The sequence below is a fragment of the Marmota flaviventris genome, chromosome 10 (genome assembly GCF_047511675.1).
Source record: "Marmota flaviventris isolate mMarFla1 chromosome 10, mMarFla1.hap1, whole genome shotgun sequence".
Taxonomy (NCBI): Eukaryota; Metazoa; Chordata; class Mammalia; order Rodentia; family Sciuridae; genus Marmota; species Marmota flaviventris.
In genome coordinates this window covers 15,981,606-16,003,140 of record NC_092507.1, presented here as the reverse complement: position 1 = coordinate 16,003,140, position 21,535 = coordinate 15,981,606, and the positions used below count along the sequence as shown (strand labels likewise).

Sequence of the window (21,535 nt, the reverse complement as noted above, 5' to 3'; positions counted from 1 at the left end):
TTCTACACCATAAGCAAGAAAGCATAATTCCTTTACATGCCAAACAGAGCTGGGCACAAAGGTGCATGCCTATGATCCCAGAGGCTCAGGAGGCTGAGGCAGGAGGATTTCAAGTTCAAAGTCAGCCTCAGCAATTTAGCAAGGCCCTAGGCAACTCAGTGAGACCCTGTCTCTAAACAAAATACAAAAAAGGGCTGGGGATATAGCTCAGTTAAAGCACCCCTGGGTTCAATACCCAGTACCAAAAAAAAAAAAAAAAGGCAAGCATAATTCCTTTAAAATCCAAACAGGCTTCAGATTCATTTTCAAATTAAAATCCTTGCAATTCTTACATGGCCTAAAAGAAACCTGGCTATCCTTCAGTAGAGGGGAAAAAATAATGCACCCAACATTGTTTCTGAAATACCTTACAACATCACCATAGCAGTTCCAGTTTCGAAAAGAATGCTTCAAAACTTAATACACGGGGACTAGGGATCAGCAGTAGTGCACTTGCCTGGCATGTGTGAGGTTCAATACTCAGCATCACATATAAATAAATAAATGAAATAAAGGTCTATTAACAACTAAAAAAAAAGATCAAATTTAAAAAAAAAAAAAAAAAACATGCTGGGGCTCAGTGGTAGAGTGCTTGCCTGGCATGTATGAGGCACTGGGTTCAATCCCCAGCACCACATAAAAAAACTAATAAACAAAATAAAGGTATTGTGTCCATCTACAACTAAAAATATTTTTTTAAAAAAAACAATACAGGGGCTGGGGTTGTGGCTCATTGATAGAGAGCTCGCCTACCGCATGCGAGGCCCTGGGTTCGAATCTCAGCACTACTTAAAAAAATAAAGGTCATGACAACTACAACTAAAAATAAATATTTTTAAAAAATTCAAATTATAAAAATAAATAATAAAAATTTTAAGAATACAAATAAAAATAACGCAGGGATTGCTAAAATACAGTCTGACTCAGAAAAACTGGGATGGATCCTGAGATTTCTAATGAGTTCCCAGGTGGGCTTATGTAGCTGGGTCCATAGACCGTATGTATATTGCCTATCTGATTCCTCACACTCTAACTTCTATCATATTGGTAAAGATAACTTATAAAAATGTTTATTAAAAAAAAAAAAAGCCAGGTATGATGGAACATGCCTATAATCTCAGCTACTGGGAAGGCAGAAGCAGAAGAACCACAAGTTCAAGATCAGTCAGTGTGGGCAACTGAAAAAGGCCCTGTCTCGAAACAAAAAATAAAATGGGCTGGGAATGTAGCTCAGTGGTACAGCACCCTTGGATTCAATCCCTAGTACCACACATTTAAAAAAAAAAAAAAAAAGTGAAAAGGCAACATACCCACTTCATTTTTTTAAATTTTATGGATTTAGTCTGGGGGAGGGATGGTTATTAAAATGTTTATGTTTAGAGTAAACACAATTTCTCAAAGGTTGGAGGGGGTCTAAAAAGTTAGAATAGTGAGAGCCAACACCTATATAGCACTGTGTCACTGAAGTTAAGTACTTCACATATCAACTGATTTAATCTTCAACACTGTAAGATAGGTATTATTGCCAGCTCTATTTTATAGGAGGAAAACCAGTCACAAAGATGTTACTTAGACTGTGTTTAACTAATAAATGGTAAGGCTAGAATTTGGACCCAGAAAATACAAAATGAAAATCTACACTTTGAATCACTATAATAGCAGTATATCTCCCAAGGACACACAGCAGCAGAATTAAAATGGCAAATGGAAATAAATGGCTTACTTTGAGAAATGGTGTTAAAGTGCATAGTGTTAAAGAACAAAAGCAAGGCCAAATGTGGTGGTGCACACCTGTAATCCCAGCCACCCAGGAATCTGAGGCAGAAGGATCCAAAAATTTTAGGTCAATTGGGTAACTTAGCAAGAACCTATCTCAAAATAAAAAGGGCTAGCAATGTAGGGATGGTAGAGTGCCCCTGGATTCAATCCCAGTATGGGGTTGGGGGTGACATACACAAGTGAGCAACACAGCTTAAATCAGAGGTTTTATTCAGGTGACAGAGCACTTACACTTTCTGAATCCATAACTTAACAATTCATCTTTTGCTGTATTAGAAACCATTCTGGCCAGGTGTGATAGCACATGCCTGGAAATCCAGCTATCTGAGATACTGAGGGAGGATTACTAGAGCCCAAGAGTTGTCAACCTGGGCAACATAGCAGTTTTTTTTGTTGTTTTTTTTTTTTAAGTTGTACATGGACACAATATCTTTATTTTTTTTTTTTTTTAATATGGTGCCGAAGATCAAATGCAGTGCCTCTTCCATGCGAGGCAAGAGCTCAACCACTAAGCCACAAACCCAGCCCAACATAGCAGTTACAAAAGGAAAGGAGAGAAGGAAAAGAAATTGTTTTGGAATTTTGCATAATCATAAAGCCAATAATAGGTTAAAATAATTTTTTTTCTAAAATTGCAAGGAGGAATACCATTTTGGTGGCAAGAGATTTGATTTCACTTCATCTAATTAAGCAGTGAAAACAATCTTCTGAGCAACTAGTGAAGTATTCTGACATCTGGGATTTACAATAGCAGCAATGGCAAACACAGCTGAGATGGCATTAATAAAAAATTGTTTTAGTAAAAATCCTTTGGACTAAAGACATGAGCAACTAAAAGTAGAAACTCCTAAGAGACAAAGCATAACAGAACCAAGAATGTGATAGTGTAGAGAAGCAGCAAAACTAAGCTGTTGTTTGGAAATAAAGAAATAGAAGAAGATAAGGAAACAAATGTTAAATCAGAATAATTTTTAGGAGAATAAGCTAATCACCAAAAGAGTTTCTAAATGGTGGCAAATTGTCCACAGATAGTGCAGCTGCAGAAGATATAGGACTTAACAGATGGAGAAGGTAAAGCAGAGATTAGTAATCACCACTTCAATGGGCCCAAATATGGATATAGCTGACCAAGCACAAAACTTGTCTCAGAAAAAACAGCATGAAAGCCTAGGAAATATTCAGAAAGAGAAAATGTTAACACTCTGACATCACCAAATTCATTCATTTGATAAATATTTCTTGAAATCTATTATGTGTCTGGCAATATTCTAGGTGCTAGAAATCCGTGATGCCATACCAAGATAAAGCCCCAGTCTCTTGGAATTCACATTCTAACAGGGGAAATTACCAAATATATTTGGAAGAAAACACTGAATAAACATTATCATAAAACAATGGAGACCTTTAATATATAGGTATATAAAGAGCATAAGTGAACACAATATTAATCCTCCCTCCCTATCAGACAAAGTCTTATAGCCTAAAGTGATTATTGTCTTCCTTATCCTCTAGGGATAATCAATAGAGAAATTCATTTAAAATGTATCTACAAAGAAAAGTACAATTTGATTTTTACTTTTAAGAAAGCCTGTCAACATTACAACCCAGGGGCTGAGGCTATGGCTCAGTGGTGGAGCACTTGCCCAGAATGTGTGAGGCACTAGGTTTAATCCTTAGCACCACATAGAAATAGAATAGAGGCATGCTGTCCATGTACAACTATAAAATTTTTAAAAATATATATATATACATATATTACAATCCAGACCAGGCAAAGTAATGGTACTTCAAAGTTTCTCAAATTTGACAGCTATTGGATCAAAACATTTTATTAGTGTAACTTTGTAGTATAAAAATAACTATAAATGATTCCCTAATATACCATACAATTATAAGTGGAAAAAATATTCCAAAAAAGCAATATGAATCTTGAAGCAAAAACTTCAATATATGGTCTTGATGGGCTTTAAGAATCACACTAATTCACACCCACATATTACTCTAGGCTGCAACATTTGGTTTAGATTCCTAAAAAATAATTTGGTTTACTAAGCATGGGTGTTGGCCATAATATGAAAACATATTTTAGGGGTAAGGAGAGGATTTGATCTTTCAGGCCTTAAAGAAATTAATGGGGGCTGGTGTTGTGGCTCAGCGGTAGAGCACTTGCCTGGCATGCCCAGGGCCCTGGGTTTGACCCTCAGCACCACATAAAAATAAATAAATAAAATAAAGGTATCGTGTCTAACCAAAAAAAAAAAAAAAAATCGTAAAAAAAAAAAATTAATGGAAAGCAGCTCATTTCCCACCCCGCCACTGCCCCTGTGTACTGGAGACTGAACCTAGGAGCACTCAGTCCTTTCTATTTTGAGACAGCATTTTACAAAGTTGCCAAGACTGGCCTTAAACTTGTGATATCCCTGCCTCAGCCTCCAGAGTAGGACATGAGCCACCACACCTGGCTAGGAGCTCATTTTTAATATGTGATTACCAATCTCTTATCTTCTTGTCTCAGTGTAAGTATTGCAAATCCAAATTATTGTTAATATAAGAGACAAATGTGTGTATATATAAATCTGTTGCAGAAGACTCAAGAAATAGATAAGTGTTCCAATTTTATGCTTCTAAAATATGATACCATGTTAAAGTTAACAAATGTATTTCAAAAGATCCAAGCTCCATACCTATCCAATCTTCTGTAACACCTACATACTACAGAAATCTGATTTCAACCTACCACTCCTTTTAAGTGTTTCTTAACAAGTAATCTGTTCTCTATATACAAATGAGTAACAATGGGAAAGCAGTTGTTCCAACAGGAGCTACCCTTGATTATAAAGAAGCATAATATAATTGGATCTCACTTGCTTTAAAATGTTAATATTACTAGGGGTTTCTTTGATTAAAAATGCAAAATTCATTTTTAGTAACAACACTAAAGTCCCCAGCAAACAAAGATTAGGCATAAAAATAACTGGTTCTCTTTTCAACATATCCTTGCCACAAAGAGGGAGCTTGAGCAGACTTGGGCTTATTCTCTACATCAAATAAGTCATTGAGAAGTCGAACAGTCTAGGAAAGCCATTTTGGACCAAGGAATTGCTCCCTCAAATAAGTTGACTGGGGACCTTAAAGTTAACGCCTAAGAGACTACAGATGGTGTGTCTTAGGTTTTATTCCCTGGCACAAACTAATTCTGAGATGTTTTAACCTTCCTGGCTTTTAACACATTTGAAGCGGCCAAGAACGCAGATACCAGGATTTCAAAACCTCATGTCTGAACCCGATGTGTTTGGGAAGCCGGCAGAACGGGCCCCTGGGTGATGGCCGGACCAAGTCCGCAGGAAGCTGTCTTAACTTGGTGAGCCCCTGACTTGTAGGAGTTAAAACTCTCACCCCTTATATACTGCGATGACGTAATCTTCCACACTGCATTTCTCTTGGACTTAAAGGGGAGGTGGGGGGGGAACGAACAAAGAAAATTTCCCCCTAGCAAGGGGAATTAAGGAAGCGGCCGACGAGGGTTTCGGGAGGTGGTTAGGTAACTCCCTGAAAGCGAAGCCTGAGCTGAACAAGAGCAGAGTCTGAGAAGCAAACGGCACGACCAGGAACTCAACCCAAGGCAGGAGTCGGTGCAACCGGGGGCGCCGGGCAGAGACCCGCCCTGCCCAGCCAAGCACCGGGCGGAGCGGCGCCCGGCGGTGGCCCATCCGGCAGCCGGGCGGACCCTCCCCGCCGCGGTCGCAATTCCGCTCCCCTCCCCCGCCCGCCGCAAAATGTCCGCGGCGGCGCCCCGCGAAGCAGGAAGTCCACGCCGGAGCGCAGCGGGCAGGACCCAGCCCCCGAGCTCCGAGAACCGGCCCCAGCCCGCCCCGGCGCCCAAGCGCCCGCAGGCGGTCCTGCGGCCCTGAGCCCGGCATCCCGCCCGCAGGACCTCGGGAGCCCGAGGGCCGAAGGGAGGGGGAGGGGAGCCGGCGGCTGGATGGGTGTGACCCCTTCCTTCCGCCGCTGCCGGTGACAGCCCGGGCCGGCCGCGCCCTCAGTCCGGCACCCCGGGCCCGGCCGCGCACCTCCCGCGGGCGAGCGCCCCGCCGCGACCCCTCCCCTCAGCTCCCGCAGAATCCGGACCCGCGCGAGCCCGCGGGCGCACGCGAGCCCGGCGCTGCCCAGCGCTCTATGCCCCCTGCCCCCCGGGGGCCCCAGAGACCCGACGCCCTCGAAGACCGAAGAGGGCTGGGGGGACCGCGCGGGGTGACCGGACGGTGGGGGATCCGCTCTCGCTGGGAGCCTCAGGCCCCGCACTCACCTCAGCTTCTCCGCCGGGGCGTTGGCAGCGCTGCGCGGGGTCTCCTCGGCTGCCGGACAGGGGCACGCACCTGACGTCAGCACGCAGGAGACGCACGGTTGGGTGCCCGCGGAAGTGGGTGGGACGAGGAGGTAAAAGAGGCGGGAGCGGTCCGGGGAAGGGCGGGGCGGGGAGGGGCGGAGTCTGAGTCTCCTCCCACCGGCCGGGATTGCGGCGGTTTGCCCGCCTCCCACCTTCCCAGCTATGCTCCGCACCTCTTTCCTTATGATTGAGTATAAAGCGCTGACACTAACGTTTGTTTTGAAACTTGCAACCTCTTGAAGCAAAGAATTATTCCCTTTGCTTCTGAGAGAGTAGTGACTTGTCCGAGATCACTGCAAGTGGATGACTTCCTAATAACCCCGGGCGTACGTTCAATCCGCTCTGCTTGAGAGGTGAACACCGCTCTTCTTATCTCTGCCCAGACCTCGGTGTCCCTGGCTGCAGCCACATGAGTTTGCTTTTGGGTTGGAGACTTCCTCCCTTCCCAAGGCCTTGCATTTGTTGCTCTGCCTTCCTCTTTTTCCCTGCACCTCATATGTCCCTGCCCTCCCTGATCATCCTATCTTGGTTTTTGTTTTTGTTTTCCTGGTACCGGGAATTGAACTCAGGGGCGCTCAACCACGGAGCCACATCCCCAGCCCTATGTTGTATTTTATTTAGAGACAGGGTCTCACTGAGATGCTTAGTGCCTCACCGTTGTTAGAGACAGGGTCTCACTGAGATGCTTAGTGCCTCACCGTTGCTGAGGCTGGCTTTGAACTTCCGATCCTCCTGCCTCAGCCTCCCCAGGCAGGCGCCACCCGGTTTGCTTATTTCATTCATTCATATATATATATATATATATATATATATATATATATATATATATATATATTTTTTTTTTTTTTTTTTTTTTTTAAGAGAGAGAGGGCTGGGGATGTCTTCGGCGGACACAACATCTTTGTTTGTATGTGGTGCTGAGGATCGAACCTGGGCCGCAAGCATGCCAGGCAACCTCGCTACCGCTTGAGCCACATCCCCAGCCCCTATTTTTTTTTTTATTATATTTATTCACCTGTCTTCCCTGACACTGTGCAAGCTGCGGGAAAATAGAGATCTTCCCTTTTTCATTCACAGATGCATTCTAATGATGGAGAAAATAACTTATTTTAATAATATTTCACATATTTGGCCAAGAAAGTCTCCTAACTCCAATATAGCTGATCTAATAGTCATGTGTTTTTTTTAGGTGTACATGGACATAATATATTTTGTTTATTTTTATGTGATGCCAGGGATCGAACCCAGTGCCTCACGCATGCTAGGCAATCTTTCTACCACTGAGCCACAATCCCAGTCCTAATAGTCATGTTTTCTTTTGTATTTTTTAATTACAAGAGCAACTACATTTTTTAGTGTTTACTACAGGCCTGATGCTAACAGTTTTCCATGTGGTAATAGATTATTTATTTATTTCTTTGTGTACTGAGGATTGAACCCAGGGATGTTTTACCACTGAACTACATCTCCAGTCCTTTTTATTTATTTTGAGAGAGGTTCTCACCAAATTGCTTAGGCTGATGAACTTGAAAAATCCTCCTGCCTCAACCTCCCAAGTAACTGGGATTACAAGTGTGCAACCACCAAGCCCAGTAATAGTTACTAATTTAATACAACCAACCTGTGAGTTAGGAAGTATCACCCTCGTTTTGTGGATGCATGAATTGATTCTCAGAGGCATTAAGAGACTTGCCTAAGGTCATCACAGCAGGCAGTGGCAGAGCAGGGACTTGCTCTGCAGAGTCTGGCTCTAGTTGACAACTATGATATCACACCACCCAGCATATATAATTTTTTAAGTCTTTTTTTTAGTTGTAGTTGGACACAATACCTTTATTGTATTTATTTTATTTTTATGTGGTGCTGAGAATTGAACCTGCGTCCCACACGTGCTAGGCGAGTACTCTACCGCTGAGCCACAATCCCAGCCCTCAGCATATTTATTCTAAAGAAATCATAAGCCTGGGCTGGGGATGTGGCTCAAGCGGTAGAGCACTCGCCTGGCATGCGTGCAGCCCGGGTTCGATCCTCAGCACCAATACAAAGATGTGTCAGCCAAAAACTGAAAAATAAATATTAAAAAAAAAAAAATTCTCTCTCTCTCACTTTCTCTTTAAAAAAAAAAGAAAGAAAGAAAGAAATCATAAGCCAGTCTGGGATTGTGGCTCAGAGGTAGAGCTCTTGCCTAGAGCGTGCAAGGCCCTGGGTTCGATCCTCAGCATCACAAAAATAAATAAATAAATAAAGGTATTGACAACTACAACTAAAAAATAAATATTAAAAAATATATTTAAGGGACTGGGGTTGTGGCTCAGTAGTAACGTGCTTGACTAGCATGCGTGAGGCACTGGGTTCGATTCTCAGCACCACATACAAGTAAATAAAATAAAGGTCCATCAACAATTAAAAAATACTTTTAAAATATATATTTTTTAAAATAAATCATAAGCCTCTGTGTAGTACCACACCTAATGATACCAACTGTGAACATGTTGGTATACATGTTTTCACAGTATGCATTTTTCTATGGATATACATTTATTGCAGAAAAATAAAACTGTAAGCTCCTTCTCTCAAAAACTACACTATGGACGTCTTTCCAAGTCAAATAAAGCATCATTTGTAATGGCTCATTCTACTATGTGGGCATTACAATATTTACTCAATCTCCTACTGTTGGAATTTAGTTTGGGCTATTATAAAATTCTTTTTCATTGCTGGTAATCAAACCCAAGTCCTTCTCCATACTAAGCAAATGCTCTGCCCCTGAGCTGCACCATCTCTAGCCCAGGCTACTGTGATTTTTGACTATCATAAATGTATAAGCTTAGTTTCTTAAACTGCAGGGGGATGTGGTGTTTCCTTCCACAAGGCACTGCCCTTTCCTTCATCCCATGTCACAAAATCCCATGAATGTTCCCAAACAAAATCTGCCCTTTCCCTAGTAGCAGTATCAGCTATTAGGCTTTTCCTGCCTTTATTCTGAGGACAGGAACTCACTTAGCACTTCGTTAGGTTTTTGTCAGTCTCTCCTTGACATTTCACTGACCCCAATTAGAAAGGTGTTACTATTTGACCCCAACCTCTGCTGTGCTGCCAGCCCAGACTCCAGCTTCTCTCTCCTAGTAACTGGGGAGCCGCCCGTGAGCCTCCAGTTCCCCTTTGCCTGTGGATCGCATTCCAATATCCACCATCTCTCCTGGAGGAGCCCCTGCCTCCACTCTCAATCTAAGTACCACTAGAAGAGAAGACCCTGTCCCTATATGCAGGGACAAACATGTGACCCAGGCTTGGCCAATCAGAGCACTGTAGAAAGACCCTTTGCCGCTGCATTTCAACAACTGGCATGTGATCCAATAAGCTCCAATTATGGAACTTGGACAGAACTGTCCAGTTCAATGGATCTATTTGCTGGGAGCTGTGTGTGATGGTGGCACTACTGGCAGCCAGCTTCCCACAGGGAGGAGAGAGTCTGCCTGAGAATGAGACCAAGGCAGAGGGGGGAAGCAGAGCAGAGAGACGGAGATGAGATGTAAAACCAAGTCCCAGTAACCTTGCATGAGCCACTGGGTCCAGTCTTGCTTCAGTTTTTGGTCATATGAGCCTACAAATTCCCTCTGCTGCCTGAACCAGGTGGAGTTACGTTTCTCTTACAATCCAAGATTCTGCAATCCCTGTCCCCCAGGGGCCCTGTGTAATATGTCACTACCCTCTGTGCAGAGAACTCCCAGATCTCTACCTCCTCCAGCCCCTGTTCTCACCCCCATTTCCAAATCCCCAGCTTCTCCAAGGTTCCACTAGCATTGTCAAGTCTGTCCTCCATTCCTATCTTCTGCAGGTGCTACAGGACCTCTATTTGTACTTGGCTCCTGTACCCTTGACATCCAAGGGAACCCAACCTTTTCTGCCTTGTAGACTCTATGTCCATGAAACTCAGGTCCAGTCTCTAGAGGCTTCCTTTAAGAATCTGTGCTTTAATTCATTTTACTCAGGGAAACATTCACCTTCACAGATCTCAGCTCCAATGAGTCATTCCTTGGTTTTCTCTTTTGTCTTCAGAAGAAGATTCAAAGTTCTTTAGTTGGGCATATATACTGGGCCTCCGCAGTCTGGCACCAACTTGCTATTCTAAGTTCTTGCTATTTCCCTTTGGTATTAGCAGGGTTCTCCAGAGAAACCAACCAATAGGATGTAAACAGATATAAAGATCCATAGACAGGCAGAGAACTGGCCTATGTAATTACAGAGGCTGGCAAGTCCCAAGGTCTGCAGGATGGGTGGGCAAGCTGGGGATCCAGGACAGTCAAGGGTTGTCATTCCAGTCCAAGTTGAAAGGCCTGAGACCCAGGAGAGCTGATGCTTAGACTCATTGTTTGAGCAGGGCACAGTGGTGCACACCCATAATCCCAGCAGCCTGGGTGGCTGAAACAGGAAGATTGCAAGTCCAAGGCCAGCCTCAGCAACTTAGTGAGACCCTGGCTCAAAATAAAACATAAAAAGGGCTGTGGATGTAGTTCCGTGGCAAAGCACCCCTGGATTCAATCCCCAGTACCAGAAGGGAAAAAAAGAAAGAATTCGTGTTTTAGCTTGAGTCTGAAAATGAGAAAAAATTTTTTGCCTTACTTGGGGGAGGGTCAGCCTTCATGTTTTACGCAAGCCTTCAACTGATCAGATGAGGCTCGCCCACATAAGGAACAGCAACTTGCCTTGCACACTCTCTTCTAGAAACATGCTCACAGACACTCCCAACACAATCTTTGATCAAACATCTAGGCACAAATCAAGTTGACATAAAAGTAACCATCACACCTTCCCTCACACAGCTAGACTGGATTTCTTAGCATTACACATACAGGCACCATGATTTCTTAGCTCTCTGCCCCTGCTCTTGCTATCTAAAACACCTTTCCTGTTCACCCATCCTATCCGTCAAGTCCCACTCTCCTTCCCAAATGGACCATACCTTTCACCAACACTGACCCTGTGTCCCCACTCCGCCAAACTCCAATTCTTCTTTCCTTCACTGAGTAACCTGGGTCTCGGCTCGGAAGCCTCCTGGACAACCCCTGGCAACCAGTCGTTTCAAGATTTTGTATTTAAAACATACCATACTGGAATCATTCACTGGTGTCTACACCAGCGGCTGCTTGAGAGAAAGCCTGGAGCTGCATTCCGTGCCAAATGGCAAAGACCACAAAGCCGCTGCCATCTATCTCCTGGAACCTGCCAAGGTTCACTAAAGGGGAAGAGGATCTACCTCAAAGACGCAGTTCTCTGTGGTCTGCAGTTTTAGAATTTATGTGAGAAAATCCTAATTTAAGGCTTTCAATGTGATTCATAGGCAGCAAAACTAGAAAAAAAAAAAAAAGGATGAAGAGATTATCCTAAAAACCGAGCTACTGGCCACATCTAAAGGGGGTTATAATCCGGAAGGGAGGGGGAGGGAGCAGTGTTGGCAACATCCATGACCTGGGTGATGCATGGGTATTTGTTTCATAATTATTTGTTATACTTGGGCGTTTTATGTGCTTTTCTCATATGCAGTAATTCATAAAAATGAAAGTTAAAAATAATAGCATTGTGGGCTGGGGCTGTAGCTCAGGGGCAGAGCACTTGCCTAGCATGGTGTGAGGCACTGAGTTCAATTCTTAACACCACATAAAAATAAACAAATAAAGGCATTCTGTCCATACACAACTATAAAATTTAAAAAATAATAATAATAGCATTAAGACAAAATCTCTCAGCTTGAAACTGTGGTGAACCCCTATAATCCCAGCAACTCAGGAGGCTGAAGCAGGAGGATCACAAGTTCAAGGCCAGCCTCAGCATCTTAGTGAGGCCCTAAGCAACTTAGGGAGACCCTGACTTAAAATAAAAAATAGGGGCTGGGGATGTGGCTCAAGTGGTAGCGCGCTCGCCTGGCATGCGTGCGGCCCGGGTTCAATCCTCAGCACCACATACAAAGATGTTGTGTCTGCCAAGAACTAAAAAAAATAAATATTAAAAACTCTCTCTCTCTAAAAAAAAAAAAAAAAAAAGCGGTAGCGCACTCACCTGGCATGCATGAGGCACTGGGTTCGATCCTCAGCACCACATAAAAATAAAATGAAGATATTGTGTCCACCTAAAACTAAAAAATAAATATTTTAAAAAAATTAAAAATAAAGGGCTGGGGTTGTGGCTCAGTGGTAGAGTGCTTGCCTGGCACGTGTGAGGCACTGGGTTTGATCCTCAGAACCACATAAAAAATAAATTTAAAAAGGTATGTGTCCATCTGCAACTAAAAAAATTAATAAAAATAATGTCTTTCTTGTTAAAAGGCTAATATCCTTGCATGAAATCTGTATCAATAAGTCTCGAGCTGCACCTTCATCCTGACTGCTCTGGCCGCTCATGGGCCAGGCCTTGCAGCGATCCCCAACCTGCTGCTGGGACTCCAGAAATGTTCCTGTTTGGTGGCCATACTTTAAGGGGCTCTCACTGAGGGACTCCTTCTTGTGCAGCCCCCTGCTATGTCCGTGTTCCATATCATTATGCTTGCTCAGAGACCTGAACCCTTGTTGGAGTTGAAAAAAGGAGAGGAACTGACCAAACCTGTTTCGTTCCTGACTTTTCTCTAACTGGTCCAGGCTTGCCTCCCTCATCTCAGTTACACCTCTCCAGGGTCACTGCAGATAGGTGGATGAGTTGGGACAGGGGAGGGAAGAAAGTCTACCAGTAACAGAACTCCATCCCCATCCCTGCAAGGTTTGGTAAGAATCCACAACCAGGTGTGGTGGTACACACCCGTAGTCTCAGAAACTCAGGAGGCTGAGGCAGGAGGATCCCAAGTTTGAGGCCAGCCTCAGCAACCTAGTGAGGCCCTAAGCAATTAGCAAGACCCTATCTCAAAAAAAAAAAAAAAAAAAACAGAGTATCACATGTCACAACTTCAGCTTGAAAACTATCTAGAATTGCTCATGTTGGCTGGTTGGTCAGGAGCATGTTGTAGTCTATATTCAATAGTTAGTGTGTCTTTCGTGCTCAGTGCCTTGGATACAAAGAATGACATTCCCCTCTTATTAATGCCTTCAAAGGATTAATGGATTTCCCCTCCCTTGGGATAAAATCCAAAGCTGTGACCTACAAGGCCCTCGGCAACCGGCCCTTGTCCATCACTCCATCCTCAAGTAGACCACGCACTCTCTGGGCTCCAGCCACACTGCTCTCTTCAATGTCCTTAGACATCCTGGGTTTATTATGCCTGCCTCGATGCCTCTGCACATCCCTGCTGCTTTCTACCTGCAGATCTTTGCTCAATGCCATCTCTTCAAGAAGAGCTTTTCCAACCACTATCACCTCACGCTGCCTTATTTCCTTCCTCAAGTTTATCACTACCTCCATATTGTCTCACTTTTTAGTTTTCTTAGTATCTCTCTCCTCCCACTAAAAAGTCAATTCAGGGGTTTCCTTCACCACTGGACCCTCAGTGCCAGAACATAGTGCACACTGAATATGTCTCTGTTGTGGAAATACAAGGAAATGAAAATCTATGTGCTACTCAAGGAATTAAGTTCTCACAGTGAGGCAAACAAGATTTAAATCTTTGGACAGATGTAGGGGAATGAGGAAAGCAGAGCACTCACAATAGTCACAGCTGCCACTTATTAAGTTCTTCCTCTGCTTCAAGCACTGCTCTAAGTATTTAATATGTATCAGCTCACTTGAAATTCAGAGAACTCTGAAATAGGAAAACTGATCAACCAAAATCAGGCATGGAGAGGTTGGTAACATTTGCCATCATACAGCTGAAAGGTGGAGGAGCTGGGATTCAGACTCACAGGTGACCAAGGAAGGTTTTCCCAAAGGGGGAAGGTTTGATCTGGGCCTCAAGAAGGTGCCCAGACTGGGTGGGCCAGGAGAGGGCACGCCACATCCTGGCAGAAAGAACTGGCATGTCCAGGTGCCCAGGCATGGAAAACAGGATGCTCGATGTCATCTACCCAGCACAAGAAGCCACATACGAAATGATCTCACTGGTTCAGAAACAGGAAACTCTACTCTAGGGCAGTTAGAAATGCAGAAATCATATTAAAGAGCAGTTATCTCTCAGAGGATTAATGGCTGGAGGAGGACATGAGGAAATATTCAGATTTTTGTTATTGTTGTTGTTTTCATTTTGGAGACTTGGTCTCACCATGTTGCCCAGGTTGGCATGGAACTCACAAACTCAAGCAATCCTCCTGCCTCGGCCTCCCAAGTGGTTGGGACTACAGGCATGTGCCACTATGTCTGGGTCAACCTTCTATATTTTGATCTGGAGGGCAGCTATTCCAATATGCCCACTTCTACAAATTCATTGAGCTGTTAAGATTTGTGTACTTTACAAGAGGCATGCTATATTTAAATTGTTACAAAACGAAAGATCACTACAGCAATAGTAATGACCTAAAAAAAAAAAAAAAAAAAACGCTTGTGATTTGCCAAGATGTAGATGTTTGGGAGTCTTGACAAGATTTGTCTGTGCAAAAGATAATCCTAGGGGAAAGGGAGGCAGGGGGAGTGGGAAGGCAGGACAGGATCTGTAGAAATCAGGACTGAGAAGATGAGGCTGGCTTGGCAGAGGGGCTCAGAGGAAAGAGCAAGATCAGACAGATGGGGAAGAATGACTCAGTCCTCCCCTCACCAAGCAGACTCAGGTACTTATGGAGTACTTATGGAGGTCTTCTGTTCCTCCAGTGCTGTGCCAGGATGGCCTTACCTGGGAACGAGACAGGGACAAAGCCAATATAGGAACTGAAACTCAGAGAGGTGACACAACTTGTCTGAGATCATACACCTCATTAGTGGAGATGTGACCACTGCTAGGGACTTCTCATTTGTGCTCCTAAGATAGGGCTCCAAAACACTGTGGGCCCAGCCGGGGGTGGAGTTTGGAGGGAGGAAGTGCAGGAGGCCCAGGCTGTTTTGGTGGTGGTGGTGGCTTCCTGCCCAGGAGCCACACCCAGCTTCAAAATCATCATTCTAAGCACTCAAGGTTGTTGCTAAGCACCAAAGGGGCCCTTGAGCTTTTAAGCAGAGCCAGCCAAGGGCAGTTAACCTCACCTCATTGCAAGGTCAGGTGCTGACAGAGCAGGAAGCAGCCTCCTGAGTGAAGCTTCCCCCCTATTTTTGTTTTATTTTTACCTCCATCCCCAACCCACCCACAGGAATTAGTGGTCCCATTCTTTGTTCCCTCCCCAATGTAACATTTAATGGTCACCCATTTACTACAGTTAATTACGTTCACTAGAAAGAAAAGCCATAAGTCAGGTAGCAGCCACGTGTCCCACAAATGTCAGGCTGTGTGCTAAGATCAGCCCAACGCAGGCCCTATGTCAGATGACAGAAATGCAGATTCCTTCTTGGAGGAGCTCACAACCTGCCAGGGGACAGAAAGGAGAGGGTGTGCTGTAGTGTAATACCCAGAACACGGATGGCACATCAGGTACATAATGCATATGTGCTGAATGAACAGGGACTGAGAGAGAACGACAACTAAGGTGTTACTGGAACGCATGGGAGGACCTCAAATGTAGGTTCAAAGCAGAAATCAAAGAAGGCTTCATTAAGGTCACCAGGTTCATATCATAAAGAACGAGGGGCCCGGGTACAGTTCAGGGGTAGAGCAGTTTCTCAGGATGTGCGAGACCCTGGGTTCAACTCCTAGCACTGAAAAAGAAAGACAGGCAGGCTGGCCGGCACGGTGGGCTGTGCTGCAGTCCAAGCTACTCAGGAGGCTAGGCAAGAGGATCACTGAGCCCAGGACCACAATCAATCCCAGGAGTTGAAAGCCAGCCTGGCATCATAGTGAGATCACAACTCGAAAAAAAAAAAAAGAAAGAAGGAAAAGAAAAAAGAATAGGAGTAGGCTGGCAAAGACGGGGGAGGCAAAGTGGAGGGACATTCTGGGCCAAGGGAAAATGCCCAATAAATGCACAGCAGTGGGTGGGAAGAAAATGTTTAGAAGAACAGTCAGGCCATTGTCAAGTGCCTTGCACTGAGCCACCTATGGAAACTGACCACACATGATATTCCTGGGAAGGCCAGCTGCACCAGAGTCCTCCAGCCACCACCCCCATCGTGGTGGACTCCTCGAGGCCTCCATGTCCCCTGGAGCTGGCTTCCTCCCAGCAGCCAGGGCCTGGCACCCACTCACTGCTCAGGGAGTAGCTGCCCAACAGATGACATGTTTTTCCATGTCACCAGTAGGTCACTAGGAATCTCAGGTTACCTGTCCTCCCAGCACCAGCTTTCACTGCAGCCACCTGGTAGGGACATTTCTTCATCACCCTCCTCCTTCCACATCACTCGCACGTCTATAAGTTCTCGATTCTTTAGAATCAGGGTCTGGATTGACTCAAGAACACACAATCGACTGGCTACACAGACATACCAGAGCCACTCAGGGAGGGGCACTAGGTATGGGGAATTTTTCTACCCTGAATTCCAAGGGTCTCGAGACATTGGAGCTGGTCCACTCTGACATTCAGATAGTGTGGCCTATAGCAAAGGCATGAGGGGCTAGGGCCAGAAGAAATGCAGATGAACTCCAGCCTCCCCACTTCTTGTTTATGTGGGAAAAGAAATCTCATCTGGAAATTCACTTCCTTGGAAAAGAACTGGTATCCCGGGGCTGTTGGGAGAAACTAGTGATGGTTTCAAAACATGGAAAACTGAGTCCTGGCTCTGTCACTCACCTCTCTAAACCTCCCCTGTGCTTCAAAGGTGTGACTCCATGCCTAAATCCTGACCTTGCACTTCCTATTGGAAAGCCGAACAAGGCGACATTAAACAGCTGCAAAGTAAAGAAAGCAAATCTCTCTATATTGGTAAGCAAAAGACCACTAGGTCTCACCGGGCAATAAAGAAATTTATGGCACAGGAAGTACTGAATGAACATCACCAAGGACTGGGTTATAGCTCAATGGTACAGTGCTTGCCTAGCATGTGTGTCACTGGGTTTGATTCTTAGCACCACATATAAATAAAATAAAAGTCCACTGACAACTAAAAAAATTTTAAAAAAAATATATACCAAACATGCTTATGTATTTTGTGTAAATAAAAAACAGTTATATAATGTGTGTGTATGTTTCTGCTCACATATGATTTTCTGGAAGAAACTAATAAAAAATTAATATAACAAGCTAATTAGTTTTTACTTTTATACCATACTCTTTTATATTATTGAACTTTTTTTATCCACAGGCAAATATTTCTTTCACCTTTAAAAAATGTCAGTAGGGCCAGGCGCAGTGGTGCACTCTTGTAATTCCAGCAGCTCAGGAGGCTGAGGCAGGAGGATCACAAGTTTGAGACCAGCCTCAATAACTTAGCGAGACCCTGTCTCCAAATAAAAATAAAAAGGGCTGGGGATGTGGCTCAATGTAAAGTGCCCCTGTGTTCAATCCCCAGTACCAAAAAAAAAAAAAAAAAAAAATAGTACATAGCTCAGTGGTAGAACAATTAACAAGCATGTGTGAGATCCTGGTTCATACCTCAGGACAGAAGAAGAGAAGACGGGAGGGAAAGGAAAAGAAAGAAAAAAGTCAGTGAATAAGGGTCATTTTTGATTTAGGGTTCCCCCCATATTCTGTGTGTGTCAATAAATGTTATTTTTCTGGAATATAGCTCAGTGGTACAGCACATGCCTACCATGCATCAGACCCTGGGCTCAATCCCTATCATGGCCAAATAAATAAATAATCTAACTAAAGAGCTTAGAAATATGTTATTTTAAATTGTAAAATAATAATTTTTATTGATTGATTGATTGTACTGAGGATTGAACCCAGGGGTGCTAACCACTGAGCCACATCCCCAGCCCTTTTTATGTTTTATTTGGAGACAGGGTGTCACTTAATTGCTTTGGCTGGCCTTGAAGTTGTAATCCCCCTTTCTCAGCCTCCAGAGCCCCTAGGATTACAGGCATGTGCCACCATCCCCTGCTCCTAAGAGCTTCTTAAGACTTACCAGAGCCAGGCATGGTGATGCACGCCTGTAATCCCAGTGGCTCGGGACGCTGAGGCAGGAGGATCACAACTTCAAGAACAGTTGAGCAACTTTGTGAGACCCTGTGTCTAAAGAAAAAATAAAAAGATTTTTAAACGCTGCTTCTAGAAAACTACACACTTCCATAAAACTGGGTTTTGTATTTGTATTCTAGCACCTAGAACCCTCCTGGAGGCAAAGGAAGTCCTGAATGAGCATCAGCAGAAGACATAAAAGTGCCACACCGAGCAATCAGCCTCAAAAGCCATTTCTGAATTGGCACCAAGCTTGTCACAGGAGCAGATCTACAAGCCCAAGAACCAAGACAGAGGCAGAAAGGTTCCTCCAGACTGGGTTGAGCTGGGGAAGCAGCTGCTGTTTACTCAGTCACCACCACAGCCACTGCTCTGTTTCAGTTGTCAGTCAAAACACAGGTCTCAGAACACAGAAAAGCAAGCGTGATCTCTGTTGCAGGCAGAGCAGAATGGAACAGTGTCTCAGCTTCAAAGGGAGGTGTCTGCCCAAGGACAAGCAGCAGCACAGAGGGAATGGAAATGGAGAAGGAGCAAGTGGGACAGCTCTGCCTAAGTGCAACTCACCTCTTGTGACCCTGTTTAATCCCTTTCTCAGTTTTGTCCAATTTAAATCCTGTTTTGAAAACAAAGGCCACAACTGTTCCTGTCTCTGCTCAGTGAAAACGGCCATAGTTCTTACCGCCAGGTCACACCCACTCCTGAGAATCTTACCTTACCCAAACACTGACCGCGGTGATTACCACAGGACATATTATTATCAAGAACCAAATTTTAATACTTCAAGAGCGTCCCAAACAAGTTACGGTGGGGTTTTGGAAACTTTCATGTCATGTCATCAAAGTGAGAATCATGAACTCTGAAAATTAAAGCTGATTACCTCTTTGGATACAAAAAAAAAAAAAAAAAAAACATTAAACATATTACAAAGTACAAAAGAAGGAGGCATCTCTTAGAAGAAAAACAAACTCTTGTTCCAAGCAGCAGGACACTTGTCCTAACAAGAGGGCAAAGCAATTCCTTCTGGAATTTACAGTCCCAGGAACTAAAGCTGCTCCAGCCAAAAGGAGGTCCAGTCACGGGCTTTGAAGGATTCTTATTTCAACTAGTCAAAAACAAGCTCAAAGATGGAGGCTCAGATTTCCCAAAGCCAAAGTTGGATTCTACAACAAAGAGAAGCTCTGCTTTACTTCTCACAAGCAGGCAGAGAGCCAGTGATTCTGACTCCAGGTTGACCCCTCAGCACTTGAGCGCTGAGCTTCTCAGGCAGCACAGCCTGGAACTGCTCCTCGCCAGCATCTCTCCTTCACGTGACTATCAAAATCTCAACCGCTGTTCAGCAAGCTCCCGAGATGTCTGAGGATGTCCCCGGGCCCAGCTGCAACTTCATAACAGGACTTCCTCAACCTCTCCCTGGAGGTTGAAGGGTTGAGGGAACTGCTTTGTGGCACAGCAGTGAGGGTCTCTGGAGGGAGTCCAGCAGGTTCCCATGGAACCTGAACCCAGGAAGCCAATACTAGGATGGCTTCCAGCTCCCCGGCTACCGTCTCAGTTGGTGGTGAGCTCATTTGATCACTCTGTACTTCTTTATCTGCAGCCCTAGGGAAACTTCAGTCTCCATTCTGGAACTCTGCACATATTTCAGACTCCCAGGCACAATTACAAAAGTCAAGGTCAGCTAAAACAGACCAAAAAGATCCACCCTGATCTCGTGGATCTTGTCCAGACCCAGGTTGTGTAAGCTTTCCAAATTTAACAAGGTTTTCTTAAAAAGCTACTAGAAATTTTATTTTTGTTTTCTTTTTGCTGGATCAATTGACACAATTGAGAAAATGTGCGAACGGTTTGCCAAAATGAGAAACAGTTTTGTTTTATCGTTGAGGAGGCGCTGTACCAGGGATTGAACCCAGAGGCGCTTAATCATTGAGCCACATCCCCAGTCTTTTTTAAATTTTGAGACAGGGTCTCACTAAGTTGCTTAGGGCCATGACAAGTGGCTGAGGCTGGCCTTGAACTTGCAATCCTCCTACCTCAGTCTCCCAAGTCGATGGGATTAGCAGCACTTGCCACCAACCCCAACAAAGAGAAACATGGATTTTTTTGTTGTTCTTTTTAGTTATATATTATAATAAAATCTGTTTTGGTATATTTATATAAGCACGGAATATATCTTATTCTAATTAGGATCCAAGTATTGTGAATGTATACAATGTTGAGATTCACTATGGTGTATTCACATATGTACACAGGAAAGTATAATAAATCTGACAAAAGTATCTTTCCTATTGAGAAATGTAGATTTTTTTGTTGTTGTTAAATATTTGTAGTTGTAGATGGATACTTTATTTTTATGAGGATCCAACCCAGTGCCTCACATATGCTAGGCAAGCACTCTGCCACTGAGCTACAGCCCCAGCCCCAAGAAGAAACGTAGACTCTTAACAGCAGAAAGAATGAATGACCTTGCTTGCACTTCCTGGCATTCTATCTGACATTAGGCTACAACAGTGAGAATCATATACACACACAGGAGTGGGACTTTAAAATCAAGGGTGCTCGCTTCTTCCAGCCATCTTTACAAAACATTTTCCAGATCCGTAAAACAATTGATAAAGATGTACCAAAACAGAGAAAAACTCCCCATCTACTCTACAATCTGTTCTACCTCCCTACAACTCTCAGAGCTACTTAGAAGAGCAGGGGCTAAGGCTAAAAAAACAAAACATCCCTCTGCTTTAGGATCCTCCTCCTCCTCCAGTACCAGTATAAGGGAGCATGTCAGAATCCTAGCAGTGCAGAACTCCCACCCTTTGGGTGTACGACAGCCCCAGGACTTTCAAACAGCTGTAACAGAAAGGGAGTATAGCACACAGTGATCCCAGCGACTAGGGTGGCTCAGGCAGGAGGATCACAAGTTCAAGCTCAAGGCCAGGCTGGGCGATTCAGTGAGACTCTGTCTCTAAGTATAAAAAATGAAGGGCTGGGGATGTGGCTCAGTAGTAGACCATTTGCCTAGCATACATGCCATTCAATCCCCTGCCTCAGTCTCCCAAGTCGATGGGAAAAAAAAGTGTTCAAGTGACAGAAATTTCTGAATTCTCACATCGGGGTACATCCAATAACACCATTACAATGACCCTTTTTTAAAAATATTTTTTAGTTGGTGACAGACCTTTATTTCATTTATATGTGATGCTGAGACTCAGACCCAGTGCTTCACACAGCTAGGCAAGCACTCTACCACTAAGCTACAGCTATAGCCCTACAATGATCCTTTCTAAGG

The 21,535-nt window shown here is 44.1% G+C and overlaps 1 protein-coding gene and 1 long non-coding RNA gene across 6 annotated transcripts in view; both read right to left on the bottom strand.

Moving 5' to 3' along the window:
• Positions 1-6,224, bottom strand: part of Cdc42 (cell division cycle 42) — a 39,780-nt gene extending 33,556 nt beyond the window's left edge. The window contains exon 1 of one of the 4 annotated variants that reach the window (XM_027937229.2): positions 6,125-6,224. The gene's annotated coding sequence lies outside the window, so the exon portion shown is untranslated. The remainder of the gene's footprint in view (positions 1-6,124) is intronic. The other 3 variants (XM_071617456.1, XM_071617453.1, XM_071617454.1) reach the window with 3 other exon arrangements.
• Positions 6,225-10,159: 3,935 nt separating this feature from the next.
• On the bottom strand, positions 10,160-18,776 carry LOC139707216 (uncharacterized). Of its 2 annotated transcripts, none has more exons than XR_011708784.1 (3): positions 18,399-18,776; positions 18,203-18,309; positions 10,160-10,680 (listed from the first exon to the last, which is right to left on the bottom strand). It is a non-coding gene; the product is annotated as an uncharacterized lncRNA (long non-coding RNA). The 2 variants fall into 2 exon arrangements; XR_011708783.1 differs by lacking the exon at positions 10,160-10,680 and adding an exon at positions 15,431-15,608.
• Between the last annotated feature and the right edge of the window lie 2,759 nt (positions 18,777-21,535).